The following is a 26,305-nucleotide window of genomic DNA, read 5'->3' as shown; positions in this document are numbered from 1 at the left end:
CAAAGAACTGATGCTTTTCAACTGTGGTGTTGGAGAAGATTTTTGAGAGTCACTTGGACTGCAAGATCAAACGAGTCAACCCTAAAGGAAATCAACCCTGAATATTCATTGGAAAGCCTGATGCTGAAGCTGAAACTCCAGTACTTTGGCCACCTGATGTGAAGAACTGACTCACTGATAAAGACCCTGATGTTAGGAAAGGTTGAAGGTAGGAGGAGAAGGGGACAACAGAGGATGTGATGGTTGGAATGCATCACAGACTCAATGGACATGAGTTTGAGCAAACTCCAGGAGAAAGTGAAGAACAGGAAAGTCTGGCTTGCTGCAGTCAATGGGGGTCACAAAGAGTGGGATATGACTGAGCAACTGAACTGATGCACATTAGAGGTGTACATATATTTTACAGGTGTATTAATTCTTATTCTATAATTTTATCCTCATTTTATAGAGAAATTAACACTGAAAGTCACACAATCAGTGAAATGACACAGGTGGGATTTGAAGCCATACAGTCTGGCTCCAAAACTGCTGTTTTTATCGCATCGCATTAAGATAAAGAAGGCAAAAGCACCATGTTTCTACCCTGATCAGGACATCCATATGTCCTGCTCTAGCCCTGAATTTAGCTAGGGTCACATATAGAGATGAAAAGACGGAACAAGTGTTTTCATTCTGTCAGAGACAAAAACAAAAACATTCTAAGACTTGACTAAATGAAAAAGTTCATAAAGCTTAAATACTGTGAATCATGTAAATAAATAAAGGCTAACAAGTTTTAAAATTCATTATCAGAATAACAAATCCAGCTAAAACAGGGGCAGTATCAGTAAATGTAGCCACTTGGATACCTCCCCAGTGAAATCTCCAAAACATTACAACATTTTTCTTCATTTTGAAAGCATCCTTAACAATGATTCCCACAGGAATTCAATTTTACTGAGAATGGCTTTTTAGTCTATTAAAATGACACATCGAAACCTAATCTTGAACAATATGACAAAGTTTGTTGACTGCTGGGAATCAATGTTAGCAGTCAGACCACACTGACGAACTGTAATCAAAGACAGCTCATTTCACACAAAGGGCACGAAGCCTCCTATGCAGACAGAAAACAGAGTCACCATCAGCTAGAGGGGTGACATAAGGTAAGAAATTTATAAAATGATAGGGAATGGGAGGGAATGACAGGTTCTACCTGCCTAATAAACGAGTATAGATCCACAGATGAAACACTAATAAAAGGCAAGGACGGAGCCAAAAAGAGCAGAACAAGAAAGAATTTAAATGAACTTAAATTCACATTCAGGGGAAATGGTGGTATACTTATTTTACTGTGGTTTTTCACTGCCATCAGATCTAGTATCACTAGATCCTGATTAAAGGATTGGTGGAAAATGAGGCTCAAGCATGCCTGCAGGCCATTAAGGCTTAATAAAACTATCTGCAAGGCTGTACTACAGTTTCTCCAGACACCAGAATCCACATTTGAATTGAACAACTTTATACAAAGTCGCGTCCTGAGAAAGCTCTTTATTAGGTGCTGAGGGACACAAAACTGAAGACTGCTGGAGCCCTCTGTGTAAGTGAACAAAATGTAATTTAGGGCTAAAAAGTCACCAGAACTCTCTGATTCTGAAAGGTCAGTGACTAATAGCTGATACAGTCAAGTGTTTACCAAGTGACCACTGATGCTGCCAAAACCCTAGGTGCCAGGTTTGAGGGGAGTAGTCAGTTGACAAATATTTAGTAGATATTTACTACATGCAAGGCAAAGGGGTAGAAAGATTAGGCATGTGGGAAAGCCAAAAAGAATGTCTTCCTATCCTTGAGGAATGTGGCATCTATTTAGTTGGATAGATAAGGGCAAGACAGCTAATCACACAATGGTAAGGAGGAAAATCATAGGGTTTTTCCTCTTTAAAAGAAGAAAAAAATAACTGTATTTTGCAGTTTCAGTAGCTAATGGATATATAATGTGACACAACCACAATCTAGTATTGTCCTGGTTCTAAAAATCATTTACCACCCTTATGTCATTCTGGGAGAATGAGTTATCCCATTCTCCACAAACTGCCTCATAGCTTACTAACAAGAACATAAAATCAGAATACTTCTAAACTAAGACCTAAACCATCCACTCTTCCATTTGCAAAAGCAATATTTAGATAACTTAGTGCATATTTCAGAAAGTGAAAGTGAAGCTGCTCAGTCGTGTCTGACTCTTTGCGACCCCATGGACTGTAGCCTACCATGCTCCTCCATCCATGGGATTTTCCAGGCAAGAGTACTGGAGTGGGTTGCCATTTCCTTCTCCAGAGGATCTTCCCGACCCAGGGATTGAACCTGGGTCTTCTGCATTGTAGGCAAACACTTTACCGTCTGAGCCACCAGGGAAATCTTGTATTTTAGAAAGACAGACATAATTTTTACTATCTTTAATACAATTAAAAGGTTATCTCAGATGAAGAACTTATTCTTGCCCAGAGAATTCCATGGACAGAGACTACAGTCCATGGGGTTGCAAAGAGTCAGACACAACTGAGTGACTAACACTTTCACAGATGAAGAACAAATATCTTCTATCCATTGCCAGGGCTCTCCCCATAATATATGTTAGAAATGAGCAAACTTGTCAAACTGGTTCTCAGGATTCCATAAAATAAAATATAGTCTAGGTTCTTTTCCTGTTTAACATAAATATTCTCATTTACTATCAGTCAAAGACAGCCAGTTACAATCCATGGTAATGATTCAAGTTATTATTGTTCTGAAATTGAATGATCTTATTTCAATTAGACAAAAAGAGTAAATTCCCACACAAAATTAGAGCAGTTACTTTGGATTTTGATCTTCAGTCAATGAATTGGAACCACAGTCTTGTGAACTAACCTGTATGTATTAGATTCTTCACAATTAGTACTTTTTGTGTTTGGATGTAAATATCTGTGTTGTTGGTCTTATTGTTGCTCAGTCACTAAGCTGTGTCCGTCCAACTCTTTGTAACCCCATGGGCTACAGCACACCAGGCTTCCCTGTTCTTCACTCATCTCCCAGTTTGCTCAAACTCAAGTACATTGAATCCCTGATGCCATCCAACCACCTTGTCCTCTGCCACCTCCTTTGCCTCATGCCTTCAATCTTTCCCAGGATGAGGGTTTTTTCCAACCAGTCAGCTCTTTGCATCAGGTGGCCAAAGTACTGGAGCTTCAGCTTCAGCATCAGTCCTTCCAATGAATATTCAGGGTTGATTTCCTTTAGGATTGATTGGTTTCATCTTGCTGGCCAAAGGACCCTCAAGAGTCTTCTCTAGCACCACAATTTGAAAGCATCAGTTCTTCAGTGCTCAGCCTTCTTTATGGTCCAACTCTCACATTCATACAGGACTACTGGAAAAAACATAGCTTTGACTATAAATATCTGTAGCTCATAATTAGGGCTTTTCTCCAACAAAACTGTAACTATTCATGGTATGTTACAAAGCTCTGAGACTGAATGTAACCATACAAATATGAATTTGTAAGAAGTCTCAGTTATCTGCCGACATAACTATTCTTACTGACAAGTACCTTTGCGTGAAATGCTCAATGGAAACAGATTCAACTCCATCCTAGCAGCAGTATTCGATTGCCTTTCTACTGAGTTCAAGTGGCAGAACACCCTGAACAGGAATGAACACAGGACAAGACAAAGACCTCCAAAAGGCCATTGGAATCCCCAGAGTCTTAAACCCTCCTCATTCCTGAATGGAGAAACCTGTACAATATTTCTACCTAACCAAAATATTTTGAATCTCTTTCACCAAAGAAATAAATCATTTCTACATATCAATTAATAAATCTTTCCATGATAATCAGACATAAAGATATTTAAAGCCTTCAAGTAATCTGTTGTTTAAAGGGGCTTCTGATTAAAAACTTACTAAATAATCATCCTTGTTATTGTTACATTAGCGATCAAGCTAATTAAAAGGCTAACTGAACATTCAGTGTTCTTTCAAATCTTCTGTATTCTTACTGAATTTTTTAAGCTTAGTATTAGTGTCAGAGATGTATTTAAAAGTCTCAGTATGCTCTTGGATTTGTGCATGTTTGTTTTTCTCTATTTGAACTTTATATTACATACATGTTATAAGTTCAAAATTCTTTATCTCTAGTAAAGGCCTGCTCTAAAATCTACTTTTATGATGCAATCATAGCTATATCATCTTTCTTTGGTTGATATTTGCCTGCTATATCATTTTTTCCTTTTTTAATTTTTAAATTTCAATGTTTGTTTTAAATATGTCTCTACCATGACAATTGTTTTTATTATTGAATTTAGTTCATATGGATTTATTGTAATTATTGATATATATTTGAATTTATTTACAGAGTTGGGCTTTGTGCTTATCTGTCATGCTTTCTTTTCCTTACTTTTAAACTTTCTTTTGTATTTATTAAATTTTCTTGTTTCATGTCATTTGATTTTCTTTCTGGCTTGAAGTTTATATCTTCTATTATTTCCATGGTTAATCATGGTTAAATTATAACATGAATAATTAATACTTAATCATATGTTTATTTTCCTTTCAAATACAAGGACATTGGAAAACCTGACCAATAATTATTCCTCTTATGTTACATATTTCACTTGCCAGTATTTTACTTCTCATTTTTGGCCCACAAAAATTTGAATATTTTAAAATATAGTCGATATCTAGATTTTCCCACATACTTTAGAAGTATTTTTACTCAATATTTCTATTTTGATTTTAAACTGATTTTCAATAGATAATTATCAGATGTCCTCCATTCAGAATTTTCTTGAGTTCATGTTCTTCTGAAGTCTTGTTCTCTTCAAAACTGTTATATACTTTCACTTTGTATATCATTTTAGAAACATCATTCAGTTTCAAGGTAGCAATCACACTGGCTTCTGCTTCTGCTGTGGCTTTTGCTAAGCCAGCTGTCATTCTCATTGTTGTTAGGTAATCTGTTCGTGTTCTCTAGTTATTAAAATATCTTTTCTGTTTTGGGTAACCTATAGTTCCACTAAGGTCTTTCTAGGTTTAGATTTCTTTTGATCTCTCTTGATCTGTATATATATGCACCCAGAAACACATCTGGAAGATTGTTAACTATTATATTTTCAAATGCGGCCTCAACCCCATTCCTTAGCATCTTGTCCGGGAAGTCTGATTCAATGAATATTCTAACTCTGTGATGTCCCTTAATCTCTCTTTTATGCATTGGGTCTCTTTATCCCTCTTTTGTATTACTGGTAACTTCTTCAAATCTAAATTTCACTAAGTCACTCATTAGATGTGTTCTTCCCGCTGTCTCATTTATAGTTTCATTACTATACATTTAACTTATAGTAACTATTTACCTTTGTTTTCTCCAGTTTAACCGGTTGTTTTAATTGACCTACTTTTATTCTCAATTCCTCCAATTATTTCCTTGATCACGTTAAACATAAATATTTCTATTCTGTATCTGATTACTTCAATATCTGAAGCCTTTTAGGCCCCTTGTGTTTTTATGTGCTTTACAAATTTTGATTTAAAGCTCACCTTTATTAGAGCTTCATTTATGAGAATCTCTGAGGCCTCATTGACAATGCTTAACTCTTAATTTAATATGTATTTCCCAGGTTTCTGGAAGCACTACACACCTGCAACTTCTTAAAACTAAATTCTCACTTTGTAGCATTTTGAATAACCAGGTATTTGTTTCCTGCAGATGAGCATTTCATAAAAAGGATATTTGTCTCTTCTATATAAGAATGTAGTACTATTTTTCAGGCAAAATAATATAACAATTCTAGTTTGTATCTGTAGAATTAAAATATTATGTTTGATGATACAATTCTATTTCAACATTTATAGTTAGTGATTTGAAGTCTGTTTCCATTAAAGACTGGATGGATCATCTTCCATTAAAGACTTCCATTAAAGATCATCTGTTGAGTGTGAGATGTATATTATTTGGGTATTAGAAAAGAAACAATATCATGCCTTAATTTTTATTTAAAAAAAGCCAACAATTTCGAAAGATATGGAGAACAAGATATTAAGACAATGTCTACATCGTTCTTTGTAAATAATATGTAAAGAACTTGCCTTTCCTCAACTATTGAAAATCACTCAGTGACAATAATATTAATTTTGAGGGGTACAATAAACTAATAACTTGATAAGCATTGTTTATGGACTCTTCAGAAGTGATCATTTTGATTTCCAGTGGAATTTAAACAAAGGCATAATTTTACATTTTTCTCATCTTGATAAAATTCCAGTATAAAAGAATTCCATTCATATTGCAAAATAAATTACAAATCCCCTTAACACCTTATTTAAAAAATAAATTAAAGAGGAAATGATAATTTGACACCTTTGTGGGTTAAATATGAATTTCATGTTTTGAAATGTTTTATGTAATATGTATAAGCTATTTTGACTTATGAAAGCCACCTTAATGCTTTTGAGTCTATACATACCCATGAAGACTGCTTCCTCCACTCAGTAGAACGTGGACTCTCTTCCTCTTTCTCAGACAAGAAAACACAGCCCCAAACTTCTGTCGTTAGCAAAAGGATATATTTTAACAATATGTTCAAGCTGAAGGTCCTACGACTCTGGAACTCTTTTTCTTCTAAAGAAAGGAATTTTGTTTTATTTTTCTGTTTATGATTGTTGGCTGAGCGAGATCCTGTTAAGCAACCCTAAAGGGACACCGAGGAAAAGGGCATCACATGCTCACTTTTGTTAGCGCATCACCTCAGAGGTCTTATTAAATTCAGCCGTAACTGATGCAAATCTATGAGGTATCAGAACACTTCTGGGATTCAACTGTTGTATACACACACACAAACACACCCACTTCCCCTATTATGTAAATCCTTTTCACCCACTATTCTCATAAAATGGTTAATCTAAGAGGATCCAAACTACAACAGTTAGAGCAGTATGTTTCTAAAGATCACAATAAGACAACAATTTAGCATGAGCAGTAAATGAACAGGATAAACACAATTCTCTTGGGCACATTTTATTCCAAAACACTTTCTGGGTCATATTTTCAAAGCTACTGAAAATTGCAGAGAGTACAAGCAGAACTTAACTGTTTTCGGAAAACACATCAAGAGTCACTGCCCTTCAGAGTTCATAAGTTTTATTCCAGGCAACAGAAATTAAAGTCAGAAGAGATTAAGCTGGAAACACACATACACATGCATACACGCAATTATCATCCAACTATAATAGCTATTTGTTGCAAGGAAAACAGCTAATACACACTACGTGCTATGAAAATATTTCTATATCTATATATATTAAAAGAATTTACTAGACCTGCAGCATACCATAAAATCTTTAGTCTGCTGCCAACCTGCCTGTTCAGAGAAGGTAACAGCTGGTGTCTGTCACATCAATTTGTAGATCGAGAGCAGGAAGGAACGGTATTGACACACCCTCTCCCACACATGTTCAGTATCATAGGTTAGGAAAGGGGAAACAGAATAGAATTACAATCAAGATTACAAAAAAAGACAGCACTAAAGAATATGGTGGCAGTCTTGAGACTGAATTAGAAAAAGACAAAAGACAAGCAGATTTGCGAACTAAGAAAACTACTGTAAGATGCATTTTCACAATGCTACTCCATAAATGCTCACAGGTGTAGACTTACAAAGGAAGAGGAAATAACATGCTGAGTTTTTTTGAGTCAATACATTAAACACACTGATTGGATGGCTGGCTGGCAAATGGAGCAGAATATACCCAAGAAGAAACAAATGTGACTGACTTAGATTTAGATTCTCATTAGTTTAACTGAAAGAAAGATTATTTTAGACTAAATCTATATATCTTAAATATCGAATATTTTAAATGCTGAATTTATTAATATTAAATATTGAATTTTAAGTGTTTATTTATTTTAAATAATATATGTAACTTCAAAATATCAAACAGTAAAGAAGGGCATAAAATAAAAAGCAAAAACTGCCCTCTCTCCCAATACCGATATTTCTTATAAAGTACACACTCCCAAAATGATACTACCCATGGTCTTCTTCAATTTTCTCTTTCCTCCTGGAAAAATATTAAGACAATTTTCTAAATACATGAGCATATACAGATATATGGGATAATATTTCAAAGAATGACTGTCAAGTATTTTAAAGATATTTGGTTCATGACCATATCTTTTATAAACAATGTAGTAGTAAATGTTCTATAAAGTTCTTTGTGATAGTCTGTACATTGAGACTGTATTCAGAAAAGAGCTGAAGCTTCCCAAGAAAAAAAAGTAACGGTCTTTATGCTTCCTTAGCATTAGAGCTCTTCTTTGCTCTGAGCCCCAGGGGCCTCCACCCAACCCACCCTTCACACATACACAGGCACCTGTTTAATTCCAGCTGGTCTGTATTATCTGGTTTAAAACTTACTTCTTCTAAGACATGTTCTCTGATTATGCCCATATCTACTCTTCCCCTTTTCTCCCATGAAATACTGTGTACTGTTTAAAATACTATGAAATTTTTAGTCAAAGATACATCAACCAGTCCTGTTATACACTACATGTCTTATTTTATACTCAAGTGGAAAATGTACACAGTTTATAGCATCCCTATCTCTTTGTGAAAATAGGACAACTAGACTAAACTTATATTCAGAAAAATGCTCATCTTAGTTAATTCAATAAAATATTTTAAAGAAAGAGAAGGAAAATTAGTTTCTGGTGAAATAAGTGTTTAAAATGACTGGTCATTCAGCCAAATCATTTAGTCTCTATAGATCCATATGGACATAGCGTGCATCCTTGTGATCGCAGCACACAGCAAACCCTATGATATTGACACACCAAAGGACACCGACCATAAACATTACAAGTGTTAATAGACATTATAGATCATTATTCCCCATACTGTAGTCTAAATATAGTATAAGTACTTCTACTTCAGGACAAGATAGAGTAACAGGGACCAGATTACCCTCCAGTCAGAAGCAACTACAATTATTAGACCGATGCAAATATTACACATAGAATGGATAAACAATAAGTTCCTATGGTATAGCACAGGGAAGTAGATTCAATGTCCTGTAATAAACCATAATGAAAAAGAAAAAAAAAATAAATATAAAACAATCACTTTGCTGTGCACCAGTAGCTAACACAACATTCTAAATTAACTATACTTCAATTTAAAAAATGCAAAAAAAAAAATTCAGACCAAATATATAACACACTAATTTTCAGATAGAGGACATCAAACAGTATGTAATAGTGATTCTGAGTGAAGAGAGACAAAGGAAATGGGCCCTGGGATTGTTCCCAACTTACTGCTTGAAGGGTTTTTCCATGTGGCAACACAGGGAGCAGGAACTACGTTGGATTCAAGCCTCTTCCTGAGTTTAAGAAATGGAGTGCAGCACCCAAAAATGTCAAGGTAACTGTAGTCCACTGGCAGAATATTGAAAGAAAAAAGTCATACAGAAGGGCTTTGAGATCTACTGACAGTCCTTCTTTGTTTTCAGCTGATCAGCACCTGCATATGATGAAACTCCCTGAGGGAATAATCTCCAGTATTCATGCATGTCTGAGAAAAGTTTATGTTCCAATTAGCCAGAAGTGAAAATTTTCATAATTTATGGTGCATCAGGTAGAGCATTCAAATGGTGTTAAACTTAGTGGTGGAGAAAATTAGTTCTAGAATAAAGTTGGCTCTGGTCCTGCCAAAGAAAGCTAAAAGCAAGCCTCAAAGGGTCAAACTGTTTTCAAGAAACTTCAATATATTTCAGAACAAAAGTCAAGACATTGCTAGAATACAAAAATATTCAGCACCCAACATGGTAAATGTCATGATGTCTGTCATCCAAACAGGAAGTACAATGCATGCAAAGATACATAGGCACACATAAAATAGAAGCTATAAAGAGGAGAAAAAATCAATTAATTGAAAGAATTAGAAATGAGAGAGATGAGAAAACTAGTGGACAAGGGCATTAAGAATCTTTATGACTATATTCCATATGTTTAAAAAGTTAGAAGAAAGACTGAACATAGTGACATAGACGATTTTTAAAAATTGTCTGAGAAAAACAATACACAAATTTTATTGAATAACAGTAGATGGGATTTAGATCTGATTAGACAATATAGAAAAAAACAGTAAACCCAAAAACATGGGAACAGAAACTATCCAAAATGAAACAGAGAAAAAGGCTGAAAAGAAGAAAGCATCGCTTTTTGCCATTAGAGTGCATCATCTGCATATCTGAGGTTGCTGATATTTCTCCTGGAAGTCTTGATCCCAGCTTGTGATTCATCCAGCCCAGCATTTCCTATGATGTACTCTGCATGTAAATTAAATAAACAGGGTGATAATATACAGCCTTGTTGTACTCCTTTCCCAATTTTGAACCAGTCTGTTGTTCCATTTCTGGTTGTAACTGTGACTTCTTGACCTGCATACAGGTTTCTCAAGAAATAGTAAGGAGGTCTTACATTCCCATCTCTTTAAGAATTTTCCAGTTTGTCGTGGTCCACACAGTCAAAGGCTTGAGCATAGTCAATGAAGCAGAAGTAGATGTTTTTCTGAAATTCTCTTGCTTTTTCTATGATCCGGGGGATGTTGGCAACTTAATCTCTGGTTCCTTTTCTAAATCCAGCTTGTAGATCTGGAAGTTCTCAGTTCATGTACCCTTGAAGCCTAGCTTGAAGGATTTTGAGCATTACCTGGCTACCAAGTGAAAAAAGCGCAACTACATGGTAGTTTGAACATTCTTTGGCACTGCCTTTCTCTGGGACTGGAGTGAAAACTGACTTTGCAGTCTTGTGCCCTAGAAATGCATTAATACTACAGACTCAGTCTGGATAGCACAGGCCTGAGGTTAGCTATGGAAGTCCTTCTGACCCAGGGCTGTGTGGCATGGCTCTGGTTGTCATTCAGTCACTCAGTCAGGTCTGACTCTTTGCAACCCCAAGGACTGCAGAATGCCAGGCTTCCCTGTCCTTCACCATCTCCTGGAGTTTGTTCAAACTCATATCCATTGAGTCACTGATGCCATCCAACCACCTTGTCCTCTGTCACCCCTTCTCCTCCTGCCTTCAATCTTTTCAACATCGTGGTCTTTTCCAATGAGTTGGCTCTTCACATCAGGTGGCCAAAGTATTGGAACTTCAGCCTCAGCATCAGTCCCTTCAATGAATATTCAAAATCAATTTCCTTTAAGCTTGACTGATCTCCTTGCAGTTCAAGGGACTCTAAGAGTCTTCTCCAACACCACAGTTCAAAAGCATCATTCTTTGCTGCTCAGCCATTTTTATAGCCCAACTCTCACATTCAGACGAGACTACTGGAAATACCATAGCTTCGACTATGGCTCTGGAGACAGGCACAAATCCACACATGAGTCAGAGCAAGAGACATGCATCCAACCCACCTTCAAAATAAGAAACCTATGGTGGCACTTTATCAAAACCCAAAGAGTAGAGTTAATGGATTGGAGAGCTTGGGAGGATTAAAGCTAGAGATGGACAGTCCAAACAGGCAGGCTGTTAGATAAAAACCTTCTGGATAAAAACAGATAGTGGGTTCGTGTTCACAACGAGATTTCTCTATCCCCTTCAGCCTAGTGTGTAGGAGTAGGAGGGGAATACTCTAGGCTGAAATGAATATGTTTAAATGCTCAGGAGAGAACTATACCTGGACTTCAAATATCTTACATTTATGCAGAGCTTCGGAGGGTACTCACATATATTATATACTTATTTTACATACAGCTCTGAAAGGCTAGTGAGCTAGAAATTGAAGTTTAGAGATGTGAAGTGAATTCTACCAGTTATTCATGCAGTAAATGGTGATGGAGGTGAAGTATAGAATCTATAATCACAGGTTCTTGATTCACTTAATTTTTTAACTAATCTATCAGATTGATTATATTCCTTGCAGCCAAAGATGGAGAAGCTGTATACAGTTAGCAAAAACAAGACCAGGAGCTGACTGTGACTCAGATCATGAACTCCTTGTTGCCAAATTCAGACTTAAATTGAAGAAAGTAGGGAAAACCACTAGACCATTCAGATATGACCTCAATCAAATCCCTTATGATTATACAGTGGAAGTGAGAAATAGATTTAAGGGACTAGATCTGATAGATAGAGTGCCTGATGAACTCTGGACGGAGGTTCGTGACATTGTACAGGAGACAGGGACCAAGACCATGCCCATGGAAAAGAAATGCAAGAAAGCAAAATGGCGGTCTGAGGAGGCCTTACAAATAGCTGTGAAAAGAAGAGAAGCGAAAAGCAAAGGAGAAAGGGAAAGATATAAGCATCTGAATGCAGAGTTCCAAAGAATAGCAAGGAGAGATAAGAAAGCCTTCCTCAGCGATCAATGCAAAGAAATAGAGGAAAACAACAGACTAGGAAAAATAAGAGATCTCTTCAAGCAAATCAGAGATTCCAAGGGAACATTTCATGCAAAGATGGGCTCGATAAAGAACAGAAATGGTATGGACCTAAGAGAAGCAGAAGATATGAAGAAGAGGTGGCAAGAATACACAGAAGAACTGTACAAAAAAGATCTTCATGACCAAGATAATCATGATAATGTGATTACTGACCTAGAGCCAGACATCTTGGAATGTGAAGTCAAGTGGGCCTTAGAAAGCATCACTACGAACAAAGCTAGTGGAGGTGATGGAATTCCAGTTGAGCTATTTCAGATCTTGAAAGATGATGCTGTGAAAGTGCTGCACTCAATATGCCAACAAATTTGGAAAACTCAGCAGTGGCCACAGGACTGGAAAAGGTCAGTCTTCATTCCAATCCCAAAGAAAGGCAATGCCAAAGAATGCTCAAACTAGCGCACAATTGCACTCATCTCACACGCTAGTAAAGTCATGCTCAAAATTCTCCAAGCCAGGCTTCAGCAATATGTGAACCGTGAACTCCCAGATGTTCAAGCAGATTTTAGAAAAGGCAGAGGCACCAGAGATCAAATTGCCAACACCCGCTGGATCATGGAGAAAGCAAGAGAGTTCCAGAAAAACATCTATTTCTGCTTCATTGACTATGCCAAAGCCTTTGACTGTGTGGATCACAACAAACTGTGGAACATTCTGAAAGAGATGGGAATACCAGACCACCTGACCTGCCTCTTGAGGAACCTGTATGCAGGTCAGGAAGCAACAGTCAGAACTGTACATGGAACACCAGACTGGTTCCAAATAGGAAAAGGAGTACGTCAAGGCTGTATATTGTCACCTTGCTTATTTAACTTACATGCAGAGTACATCATGAGGAACACTGGGCTTGAAGAAGCACAAGCTGGAGTCAAGATTGCTGGGAGAAATATCAATAACCTCAGATATGCAGATGACACCACCCTTATGGCAGAAAGTGAAGAGGAACTCAAAAGCCTCTTGATGAAAGTGAAAGAGGAGAGTGAAAAGGTTGGCTTGAAGCTCAACATTCAGAAAACAAAGATCATGGCATCTGGTCCCATCACTTCATGGGAAATAGATGGAAAAACAGTGGAAACAGTGTCAGACTTTATTTTTGGGGGCTCCAAAATCACTGCGGATGCTGATTGCAGCCATGAAATTAAAAGACGTTTACTCTTTGGAAGGAAAGTTATGACCAACCTAGATAGTATATTAAAAAGCAGAGACATTACTTTGCCAACCAAGGTCCGTCTAGTCAAGGCTATGGTTTTTCCCGTGGTCATGTATGGATGTGAGAGTTGGACTGTGAAGAAGGCTGAACGCCGAAGAATTGATGCTTTTGAACTGTGGTGCTGGAGAAGACTCTTGAGAGTCCTTTGTACTGCAAGGAGATCCAACCAGTCCATTCTAAGGGAGATCAATCCTGGGTGTTCATTGGAAGGGCTGATACTAAAGCTGAAACTCCAATATTTTGGCTACCTCACGCAATGATTTGACTCACTGGAAAAGACTCTGATGCTGGGAAGGATTGGGGGCGGAAGGAGAAGGGGACGATAGAGAATGAGATGGCTGGATGGCATCACCGACTCATTGGACATGAGTTTGAGTGAACTCCGGGAGTTGGTGATGGACAGGGAGGCCTGGCGTGCTGTGATTCATGGGTTCGCAAAGAGTCAGACACGACTGAGCGACTGAACTGAACTGAGGTACCAATAAGTAAATATCATTTAAAATATAGCTTGAAGATTCTACTGCTAACATTCTGAATGGCAAAATTTTAACAAGTCTTTGTACTTGCATTAACCCATAAGAATAAATGTATTTTAAGGGTCTTACAATGATTAGCTTTAGTAAACCACTGATATAAATCTTTACATTAGTTAAACCTACTACCTTACAGAAGGGAAATAAACCAAATAACATTCTGTCACACACTGGATTATTATATCTCTTGTCTTTTATTAAGTAGTTTCCATTAAAGTATCTAAAATTTGCTGAGGATCAACTATAAATACAAAGGCACAATAAGACAAAATTCCATTATCATAGCTTCTTAGTATGTCAGGAAAACAGTAATGGCAGTAAAACGAGCTCCCTCAGGGTTCAACAGATATATTTACTTTAAGGCCAGAACATTCGATATTAAGTTTCTCAAAGAATAACTTAAATCCATTAAGCAGAAATTAGCTTATCTGTGTCAGAATAACTACCAAATGGGAGTGACTGATATACTAGATATTATGTCTTCCAAAATGCTTACCAAAGCACTACACTGACATTCCATATTGTTTTATCTTTCAATGTAAAACATAGATGGATGAAATATAAATATTTGGGGAACCAGAAGTAGCAACCTAACTTAACTGTAGGAGGAAAAAAATGGAATTTTAATGTTAGAAAAGGTCTCAAAGTTTATTTTAGCCTAATTCCCCCATTGGTCCAGTGAGAAAATTGCACCTAGCAATTAAGAGGTCATCTAGGAAAGTGCTGTCCAAATGAAAGAGACAAGTCATAAATATGAGCCACATATGGAGCTTAAATTTGTACAGCTGCCACATTAAAAGGGTTTAAAAAAAAGCAGATGGAACATTTAATTTTTTTTAAATTCAATATATCCCAAATTATCATTTCAACATATAACCAATATAATAAACTATTAATGAGATATTTTGCATTTGTTGTCTCCTTGCTAATTATTTGAAATATTGTATGTAATTTATACTTAAAGTTCATCTGTACTAGCCATATTTCAAACTCAAAAGTCACATGTGATCAGTGGCCACTGTAAGACACAGTTTTAAAACCATCAAGTATTGCAATGAAGAACTGATTGCCAAAGAATTGATGCTTTTGAACTGTAATGTCGGAGAAGACTCTTGAGAGTCCCTCGGACTGCAAGGAGATCAAACCAGTCCCTCCTGAAGGAAATCAGTCCTGAATATTCATTGGAAGGACTGATGCTGAAGCTGAAGCTGCAATACTTTGGCCGCCTGATGCCAAGAGCTGACTCACTGGAAAAGACCCTGATGCTGGGAAAGATTGAAGGCAGGAGGACAGGGGATGACAGAGGATGAGATCATTGGATGGCCTCACCAACTTGATGGACTTACTTTCCAGCATGCTCCAGGAGTTGGTGATGGACAGGGAGGCCTGGCGTGCTCAGTCCATGGGGGTCACAGAGTCAGACATGACAGAGTGACTGAACTGACTGATTTCAATGAAGCTAGAATGAGCACCCTGAAATTCTGGGGCTCACCAGAAAACTTATTCAGACTCACCATACCATTTCCCAGCCTATTAAATCATTTTTCCCTGATAAAATGAGTTCAGGTAAACTCAAGTATTTTCTAGGTTGAGCTAATTCTAAACAGCTTATAATGTTCATAATCAGAGCACACATTACACTCAAGAGTTTTCTGTAATACAGGATGAATAACTGTTAAAAATCTAAGAATGAGTTTTCCAATAGAGGCATTCCCTTCAAGGCACAAACAAGGGAATCCATTATCTATATTACCTATATCAATAGATAATGGAAAAACCATCACGGTTTTACTCCAATTTGTATCACACTAAGGTGGCAAACATCAAGCTTCCGCCCATGTTCCGGGGGTGCCTTCGTAGGAGGAAGGACGGCGGGACAGGCACGCGGGAGCTGGAGCCCTTTCTCTTAATGGCTCTCGCAGAGCCCGTGCCACCCTTAGCCAGACTGCCGGTAGGAGAGTGGATAACAGTGTTGCGACCGCTTGGGGACCCGGAACCCCTTTAGCTGCCAGTCCAGTGGGAACGTACCATGTGGACTGCTAAGGGCAGCCTGCCTGTAGGGAGTCTTACAGCGGCCTCTTTGGGGGAGTAGGGGGCCCGGACTTTGGGCGGCTGGTAGGGAACAAGTGACTAGAAGTGGCCAAAGTCTGGGCTAGGGAGTCCAAAGCTCTGAGTTCTTGAACCTACTAGGCCTCTAGCGCTGAGCGAGTCAACTCTCTCTGGCCGCCCTGGCTGTCAGTTTCCCATCTTGTCCATTGATTGTCTCTTTTGGTTTGGAATCAAGTTTCTCCTCAGGATCAACCGCCTTCCCGCCGCCTCTCGAATGTGTTACACCAGGTATCCTTGAGAACTGAGTGTTGCACCAGTCTCTGAACTTGGCACTCCTCTGAGCCTGGCGTGCTGCGGTCTGTGGACGCAGCGTGGAACACGACTTAGCAACTGAACAACCACCACCACCATTTGTTTGAGGTTCACCGTAGTTGGTCTAAATGTTCTCTGTGACACCAAGGTCAAAGTGGCACTTGCTGCCTTGAACTTAAAGAGTGCAGCATTTTGGGAAAACAGTTGTGACTTTTGTTGCCTCTACCGCGTGTGATGCATCATGGTATTTTTCAGAAATAAAGTGGACTCAGAAATCAAGGATGAAATTCCTGTGCGTGAGGAATTCATTTTATGTTGTGGAGTTGAAACCCAGGTTCTAAAGTGTGGGCCCTGGACTGACCTCATTAATAATCAAAGTGGCACGAGGCCTAAGCTGCTTATTTTCATTATTCCTGGTAACCCAGGTTTTTCTGCATTTTCTGTGCCATTTGCAAAGGCTTTGTATTCTGCAACAAAAAGACACTTTCCAATTTGGATTATCAGTAATGCTGGGCATGCCTTAGGCTCCAGAGGCAAGAAGATTCTTACAACCTCAGAAGATCCAAATGCTGAAGAAATTAAGGACATCTATGGATTCCGTGGTCAAGTAGAACACAAATTAGCTTTCCTGAGAACTCAAGTGCCAAAGGAAATGAAGCTTGTGGTCATTGGCCATTCCATAGGCTCCTATTTTTCCCTTGAGATTCTGAAGCACGCACCCGAGCTCCCAGTAATTCACTCCATTTTGCTCTTTCCAACAATTGAGCGAATGTCTGAGTCACCCAGAGGCAGGTTTGCCACACCTCTTTTGTGCTGGCTTCGATATGCTCTCTATGTTCCTTGCTGCTTACTGCTTAAACCATGGCCTGAGAAAATCAAGTCCTTGGTGACCAGAATGGTCCTTCAAATGATGGACGTACCGAAGGAATCTTCCTGTCTGAATACGTTGGAAACATTCTGCCTTGTTAACGCTGCCTACCTTGGGAGCCAAGAAATGAGGGAGGTAGTGAAGAGAGGCAATGAAACCATCAAAGAACATTTACCTAAGCTTATATTTTACTATGGTACTGCAGATGGTTGGTGTCCAAAAGAGTACTATGATGACATGAAGAAAGATTTTCCAGGAGATATTCGACTCTGTGAGAAAAAAATGCCTCAGCTTTTATCCTCAGTTTTTTCCAGGAAATGGCCGACATGGTAGCTAACTGGTTAAAGGATGATCTGTCCAAAATGTAAATCCTGACATAAGGTGCAACCACTGACAGCTCGTACATGGAGGCAGTAAGTATACTGCCTCTTAGTAATAAGTAGTATACTTAATAGGTAACTGTCTAATTTTAATATTTGATGTTAGAAGAGAAAAAAAGTGAGAGTGAGTGGCTTAAAAAACTGTCAGTTCCCAGCTCCCCATGCTACAGACTACAACAAACACAGTTGACCAATATTCCCTAGAATTAACAACACATTCCCAAGACTCAGGGAACACAGTGATCTAAAGCAAGACTTTCACGTGTGCATGAAATGCCCAGTGGCGCCATCGACTTAATTTTGATAGGCAAGATCATTGCACAAAAGGAAATCTAAATTTTTTATTTTAATTTACAATGTAGAATAGCGTCCCCCCCCCGAGAAAATTATCAAAGAACTACTAGAAAATGTACAAGACCAGTGAATGTCAAGTGCGTATTCAGACATGTGAAGCATATGACATTATGAGAATACAGTCATCCAGGAAGTGACAAGCAGTGGAGCTTGGCAGTGGACCCGGGTCTCTCTTAAGGACAGAAGCTGAAGGTCAGCCCAACTAACTTTGCACAGATCTTGGATGAAATCACCAAAATCAGACTGGATACCAGGACAGCCTGCACACCCTGCCTCTTACTACCTCTCAGCGTGTCTGACCACCAGGTCAGCCTTCTGTTTGGCCACCGGTGCACAAGCCCCAGCAGAGCCAGTGGCAGGGGACGCACTGCCTGTCTCCTTTCCTGAGGCAAGTGACTTCCAGATGTGCCCACAGTAATGAGCAAATAAAGCTCATCAGACTTACCTCTGGTCAACTAAGAGCTAATAAGCATAACTGAAGGATCCTGACTATACCTTCCTCCACAGCCAACCAGTAAGTCCTGATTGTGAGCTCCCTGCAGGCTTCCGTTCTCCAGAGCCAGCATGGGGTGACACTGAGCTGCCTCCATGAACCTCGTACCTGCCACAGGCAACTGCCCATTCTGTGATTTTTTTCAGTCAAACTCCACTGCAGACCAGCAATGAGACAAGTACTCTAAAGACCTTGAGGATAGACTGTTAGCTACACGAATGATTCTTTTCTTCTGAAAATCTTCCAGGTAGTAAATTTTGAAAGGGCATCTTTAAATTGCTGAATAGAGGATCATCACAAATGAGTTCTCCAGTTAGTTGGAAAGAATTGTTTTACTAATATACAACAACAAAAAAAAAACACCCATTAAATTATATGAATTCACCCTCTCCGGACACCTTGAGTTCCAATAAAGAAGAAGCTTGTTCTCTGACCTAGAGCTTGCTAACAATATTGCTTCCTTCCCTAAATTGATTCAATCCTGGGACCTTAGGATTTACTTAGCCAATAAACCCCGTTGACTGCGGAAATTGTTGATGATAGAAACATTCCATTTTTTCTCCTGGAGAAAATCCCTCATGGTGCTATCATTTCGTAAGGACAAGGGGATGTTGTCTTTCTTCTCAAAACCTAAAGCCCTCTGATGAAAGGTTCAGCTCTGATATGCTGCCAACACAGTGGTGAATGTCAAATAAGATATGATCCTTTGGCCTGGCTTCCACATCAGAGCAAATGACTTCTCAGAGGGAGGAGCCAAGCTCCAGGCAAACGGTGCTCTCAGCCCCAGAAAGGTGCCAGTAGATGTATAAGCCATTGGCAGAAGGCTGCATACATAAAGTCCTTATTGGCAGAAAGTCCTTACTGTGTGGAGAAGCCTTCTAGAAATCTAATGTTAGGAGCTGGGTCTCAGGGCTCTGAAGTACCTTGCATACAAGAGATGCTCAATGAGATGCTGAAGCACTTAAGCAAGAACTAGGTAAATCATGCTACTAGACTCAAGAATAACACGCCCAGCGTTTCTGTTAGCCTTATTTTGCAATGTTACTTCATGTTTCAGAAGTCCACATGTATGAAATTATATCTGATAAACCAAAGTTTACCAGAGCTTAAAAAATAATAAGTAAAATGATAAAGTAAAAGATACTGGCTCATAATTCCTGTTAATCATCTAAGCACCAAATGAATTTTCAAAATAAATATTTTACCCACAAAAAAAATAAAAAAAATAAAAGACCTTTACTTTCTAATCACTTTCAAATATAGATATGTCATTTTACTAAGCAGTAAACCTTTACAAACTCATTTATTTTCCAATTATGTAATAATCCACCTAAACTTTTTCATCTCACATTAATGTATATCTATTTTAATAGTGAATATGTGCTACTCTTTTACCTAAGTCATTGTTCAAGTACATTAAAAAACAGCAACTCTCATGATATTTATTGGCATATTAAACAATATTTTACATTAATTTACTCATTTTACTTCTATAAAGTATTTCTCTCTGTAAAAGTCAACACAATTTCCAAATTAAAATTTTACTAAAATTTACCTAAAATGGCTTAACCCTTGATTGAGCAGAGAAAAACTGATAGGCAAAATTTGAAATACTTTATAATTTTGTATTTACCAAAATGTACAAGCTTTACAAGATTAGCATTCCAATTTCCTAATGACATCTTCACACATCAGAATAAATTATAAAACATGAAATAAGATTTGTCAATAAGAAGGGACTATATACTTTTAAAATATTAATGTTCCCAAATCACATATGTTGTGTCACTGAGATAGTTGCATCATTATTATTTTTATTACTACCACATCATCACTAGTACCACCAATCTTCATAAAATGCTAACAGTGCAGCTCACAGAAATAACTTTGCTTGCATTCCTATACACTAATAATGAGAAAATAGAAAGAGAAATTAAGGAAACTATTCTATTCACTGTTGCAATGAAAAGAATTAAATACTTAGGAATATATCTACCTAAGGAAACAGAAGAATTGTACATAGAAAACTATAAAACACTAGTGAAAGTAATCAAAGAGGACACTAATAGATGGAGAAATATACTGTGTTCGTGGATTGGAAGAATAAATATTGTAAAAATGAGTATAGTACCCAAAGTAATTTATACATTCAATGCAATCTCTATCAAGCTACCAACGATATTTTTCACAGAACTAGAACAAATAATCTCACAGTTTGTATGGAAATGCAAAAAACCTCAAATAGCCAAATCAATCTTGAGGAAGAAAAATGGAACTGGGGGAATTAACATGCCGGACTTCAGGCTCTACTACAAAGCCACAGTCATCAAGACAGTATGGGACTGGCATAAAGACAGAAATATAGATCAATGGAACAAAATAGAAAGCCCAGAGATACATCCACGCACCTATGGACACCTTATCTTTGACAAAGGAGGCAAGAATATAAAATGGAGAAAAGACAGTCTCTTTAACAAGTGGTGCTGGGAAAACTGGTCAGCCACTTGTAAAAGAATGAAACTAGAACACTTCCTAACACCATACACCAAAATAAACTCAAAATGGATTAGAGAGCTAAATGTAAGACCAGAAACTATAAAACTCCTAGAGGAGAACATAGGCAAAACACTCTCTGACATAAATCACAGCAGGATCCTCCATGACCCACCTCCCAGAATATTGGAAATAAAAGCAAAAATAAACAAATGGGACCTAATTAAAATCAAGAGTTTCTGTACAGCAAAGGAAACTATAAGCAAGGTGAAAAGGCAGCCTTCAGAATGGGAGAAAATAATAGCAAATGAAGTAACTTTTAAAGGATTAATCTCCAAAATATACAAGCAGCTCCTGCAGCTCAATTCCAGAAAAATAAATGACCCAATCAAAAAATGGGCCAAAGAACTAAACAGACATTTCTCCAAAGAAGACATACAGATGGCTAACAAACACATGAAAAAATGCTCAACATCCCTCATAATCAGAGAAATGCAAATCAAACCACAATGAGATACCATTTCACACCAGTCAGAATGGCTGCTATCCAAAAGTCTACATGCAATAAATGCTGGAGAGGGTGTGGAGAGAAGGGAACCCTCTTACACTGTTGGTGGGAACGCAAACTAGTACAGCCACTATGGAGAACAGTGTGGAGATTCCTCAAAAAACTGGAAACAGAACTGCCATATGAGCCAACAATCGCACTCCTGGGCATACACACCGAGGAAACCAGAACTGAAAGAGACACATGTACTCCAATGTTCACTGCAGCACTGTTTATAATAGCCAGGACATGGAAGCAACCTAGATGTCCATCTGCAGACGGATGGATAAGAAAGCTTTGGTACATATACACAAGGAGTATTACTCAGCCATTAAAAAGAATGCATTTGAACCAGTTCTAATGAGGTGGATGAAACTAGAGCCTATTATACAGAGTGAAGTAAGCCAGAAAGAAAAACACCAATACAGTATACTAACACATATATATGGAATTTAGAAAGATGCAAATGATAACCCTGTATACGAGACAGCAAAAGAGACACAGATGTATAGAACAGTCTTTGGGACTCTGTGGGAGAGGGTGAGGGTGGGATGGTTTGGGAGAATGGCATTGAAACATGTATATTATCACATGTGAAACGAATTGCCAGTTCAGGGTTGATGCATGTTACAGGATGCTCGGGGCTGGTGTGCGAGGATGACCCAGAGGGAGGATAAGGGGAGGAGGGAGGTGGAAGGGGGGTTGGGGAGGGGGAACTCATGTACACCCGGGGCGGATTCATGTTAATGTATGGCAAAACCAACCAATATAATATTGTAAAATAATTAGCCTCCAATAGAAATAAAAAAAAAGAAATAACTTTGCCATTCTTTCTTTAGAAATGAGTTGAAAATGGTTTCCATGAAAGGATTTTTTATATTGAATGATAAAAACCATTATCATAAAAAATGAAAAAAAAATGAAGATTCACCTGGCCTAGTATTTATTCAACTGAAGGTAAAATAAAAATATTTATGATGACTGGAAATTTATTATATCCAAATTTTAAGTAATATATTTCCAAAATTCCATCAATAATTTTCCTGATCTTAATTACATATTTTGACATAAAAAATTGATTATTATGTATTATTGATACAAGGCAAAATACAACTTCAGCATAAACTAAATGATATTTCAGTGGCTTATAATACGAAAATCTCTCTCAAAGGAATCATTTCCTGATCTACATAAAGAAGATAAACTGAAATAATCTTTTGAAATCATATAAAGTTTCAGAAAATAGTCAACTGCATATACCTACACAAAAGCTACATTATGTCATATCTTAGGTAAGGAAGGAAGGGGGGAGCAAGGGAAAAGGCAGAAAAGAGGAAGAAAAGAAGCAGGAAGTATTTAAATTTGTAGAACTTTGAAATATATGACAATTTACTACATATATCAAGTACTACATATATCAAATTTGAGACTTCATTAGAAAGTCCAGTTTGTTTATATGATGTTGATCAAATATAAAAAAATGTTTTCTATGAAAGTAGAATGATAACTTTTAATTTAAAGAAGAGAAATACCATGGAATTTCATTTTTACAGAGGAAAAAAAGAAAAATTACATACCTAAGGCAGGAAACTTCTTAACACTCAGAAGGAAAATTGTGAATTGAAAACTACAAATTTCAATCAAATTTTAATGCAGATATTTCCATCTGTCTTTTTTCACAAAGGACTTCCAGCCAAAAGTTTCATGACTTTGCGTGCAAGCTAAGTTGCTTCAGTCATGTTTCTTAGAAACCCTATTGACTGTAACCCGCTGGGCTACATGGAATTTCCCAGGCAAGAATACTGAAGAGTATACCATTTCCTACTCCAGGGGATCTTCCTGACCCAGGGAAGATCCTGCATTGGCAGGTGGGTTCTTTACCTCTAACACCATGTAGAAAGCCCTTTAGGACTTTAGTATCAAAACACAAGTTACTTAAAATGCTCCATGTTCATCATACTTTAGTTTATATTAAAAAGCAACTTCCTCTCCAGATTTTACTTAATTAGTTCCATTGTAACTGAGTAAAACAATGGTCTTTACAGGTAAGAAAAAAAAAAAAAACTTTTCTTCTCTTTCTTCCTTATATGAAACAGTTACCAAATATCAACTATGTACTTAATGGTTTTCCAATGTCATCACTAAAAAATCCATATTTTAACGGGTACTAATCATTTGCTGGGTTACTGCTTAACAATATTTTATATGGGGATATAGAAAAGTGAACTTAGGCTTAGCTTAAATAGTTCATTCTTTGAAAGTGTTTGTCATATATTACTTGGGAATATATCTCAAATATTCATTCATTCATTTTAATGTGGAGAATAGTTAATTTTGGAAAATAATTGTGATTATACCATCATCATTATTATCAAAGATACACATACAAGACAGTTGCAAATTCTGGCCTTCTCTAGAAATCATGTAATATTCCTATGTCCTAACATTTTTTTTTCTACTTCTTTCTATAAGTTTGATCTACTTAGTCTACCAAGTTTTAGAACTCGAAAAACTAAAAATATTCTCTCATAAGTGAGAAAACATCAGACACCATTTAATGTATGTCATTTCTGAGGAATGAGTCAGTCAGTTCCAATGAAAAGAAAAACCATAATGACAAACACTTTTCCACTTTAATTAACCTTTCCTACTAAATGACTTTTAACTACTTACAATGAAATTCCAAATGACTTAAAATAACACATAAAATTCAGCTACAGAAAATAAAATTAAAAGCAAATTTAAAATTGGACCAAAGTAATATCATAGGTAATGGTGAAGCAGAAAGTTCCAGAAATTAGTTTCTCTGCTGAAACAACTACTGAGGTGTCAGGAACTGTCAGAATAAACTATTTCAGGGGTCTGAAGTCTAGTGAAATACTTGCAGCATTCAGAGGAGTGTTGAATGAAAAGGGAATGAATTTTCTGGTGAATTTCAGAAAATTCTGATATTTCACATAGCAGCTACCATCCTCCAGTCCTGTGGCAGGCAGCCATGGAGAGGAGAGATGGTGGTAACTGTTGCAGCTGGCTGGTGACCATCAGTAAGGACAGTACACAACTTCTAAACTCTAGGGTTCTGTGTTTTGAACTGTCTACAACTCACTGATTGACTGGCACAGGGGCTGGCCATTGTTTCAATCTAATTACACTAAAGCAGCTTCCTAGGAAGTACCTATCAAAGGAATTTTGAGAGAAACAGAACACTTTTCTTTTTCCTATTATATCCAGGCTTTCAAGGAATTCTTTGAAAAATCACTAGCGAACCATGGAACAGAGATAGTGCCTACATGGAACAAAAAATATATGTTTTAAAAAAATAGAAAAATTCATGAAATAAATAGACAACTGAAGATTTCATCAAGTAACAACAGTCCCTGGGAAGGAGGAAGAATCTGATTTCTACAGTTATCACATTGTAATACTTAAAATGCTCAATTCTTTACACAAAAATTACAAAGCACACAAAGCAACAAGAATGTAAGGCCAATTTACAATGGGAAAAAAAAAAACAGAAACCATACCTGAGGAAGTCCAGCCATCTGACTTAACTATATGAAGACTTTAAGCTGATCATCTTAAGCTCAAGAAGTTAAGCCCTTCATTGTTCACAGTCTCGTTGTGGAGAAGGGGCTTGTGTAACTCAATGAAGCTATGCGCCATGCCATACAGCCCTATCCAAAGACAGATGGGTTATAGTAAAAAGATCTGACAAAACGTGGTCCACTGAAGGAAGGAATGGCAACCTACTCTAGTATTCTTGCCACGAGAACCTTATGAAAAGTATGAAAAGGCAAAAAGATATGACACTGGAAGATGAGCTCCCAGGTCAGAAGCTGTTCAGTATGCTACTGGGGAAGTGCAGAGGGCAATTACTATTAATAACAGCTTCAGAAAAAATGAATCAGATGGGTAAAAGTGGAAACAAGGCTCATTTGTAGATGTCTCTGGTGGTGAAAGTAAAGTCCAATGCCGTTCAAAAAATACTGCATAGGAACCTGGAAGGTCCATGAATCAAGGTAAATTGGACGTGTGGTCAAGCAGGAGATGGCAAGAGTGAAGATCAACATCTTAGGAATCAGTGATCTAGATTGTATCGGAATGGGTGACTTTAATTCAGATGACCATTATATCTATTACTGAGGGCAAGAATTATTTGAAGAAATGGAATAGCCCTCATAGTCAACAAATGACTCCAAAAAAATGACAGAATGATCTCAGTTCATTTCCAAGGCAAACCATTCAATATCACAGTAATCCAAGTCTATGCCCCAATCACTGATACTGAAGAAGCTGAAGTAGATCAGTGCTATGAAGATCTGCAACACCTTCTAGAACACCAAAAAACAAACAAAAAAAATGTTCTTTTCATCAAAGGGGACTGGTGGCTCAGACGGTAAAGCATCTGCCCGCAATGCAGGAGACCTGGGTTTGATCCCTGGGTTGGAAAGATCCTCTGGAGAAGGAAATGGCAACCCACTCCAGTACTCTTGCTTGGAAAATTCCACGGATGGAGAAGCCTAGTAGGCTACAGTCCAGGGGTCACAAAGAGTTGGACACGACTGAGCAACTTTCCTTCCTTAGGAAGCATTACTATGAACAGAGCTAGTGGGGG

General features: G+C 37.6%; 1 protein-coding gene and 1 pseudogene across 2 annotated transcripts in view; one reads left to right on the top strand and one right to left on the bottom strand.

Annotated features, from left to right (window-relative positions):
• Nucleotides 1–26,305, bottom strand: part of LOC129556211 (ADP-ribose glycohydrolase MACROD2) — an 805,465-nt gene that overhangs the window by 345,448 nt on the left and 433,712 nt on the right. The gene's annotated exons all lie outside the window — the stretch shown is intronic.
• Nucleotides 17,098–17,791, top strand: LOC148775497 (lipid droplet-associated hydrolase pseudogene; annotated as a pseudogene).

This window comes from Moschus berezovskii, chromosome 15 (assembly GCF_049115385.1).
Source record: "Moschus berezovskii isolate FMDL1 chromosome 15, NW_MosBer_1.0, whole genome shotgun sequence".
Lineage (NCBI taxonomy): Eukaryota > Metazoa > Chordata > Mammalia > Artiodactyla > Moschidae > Moschus > Moschus berezovskii.
Note: the sequence above shows the minus strand (reverse complement) of the source record. Positions and strands in the feature narration are given on the sequence as shown.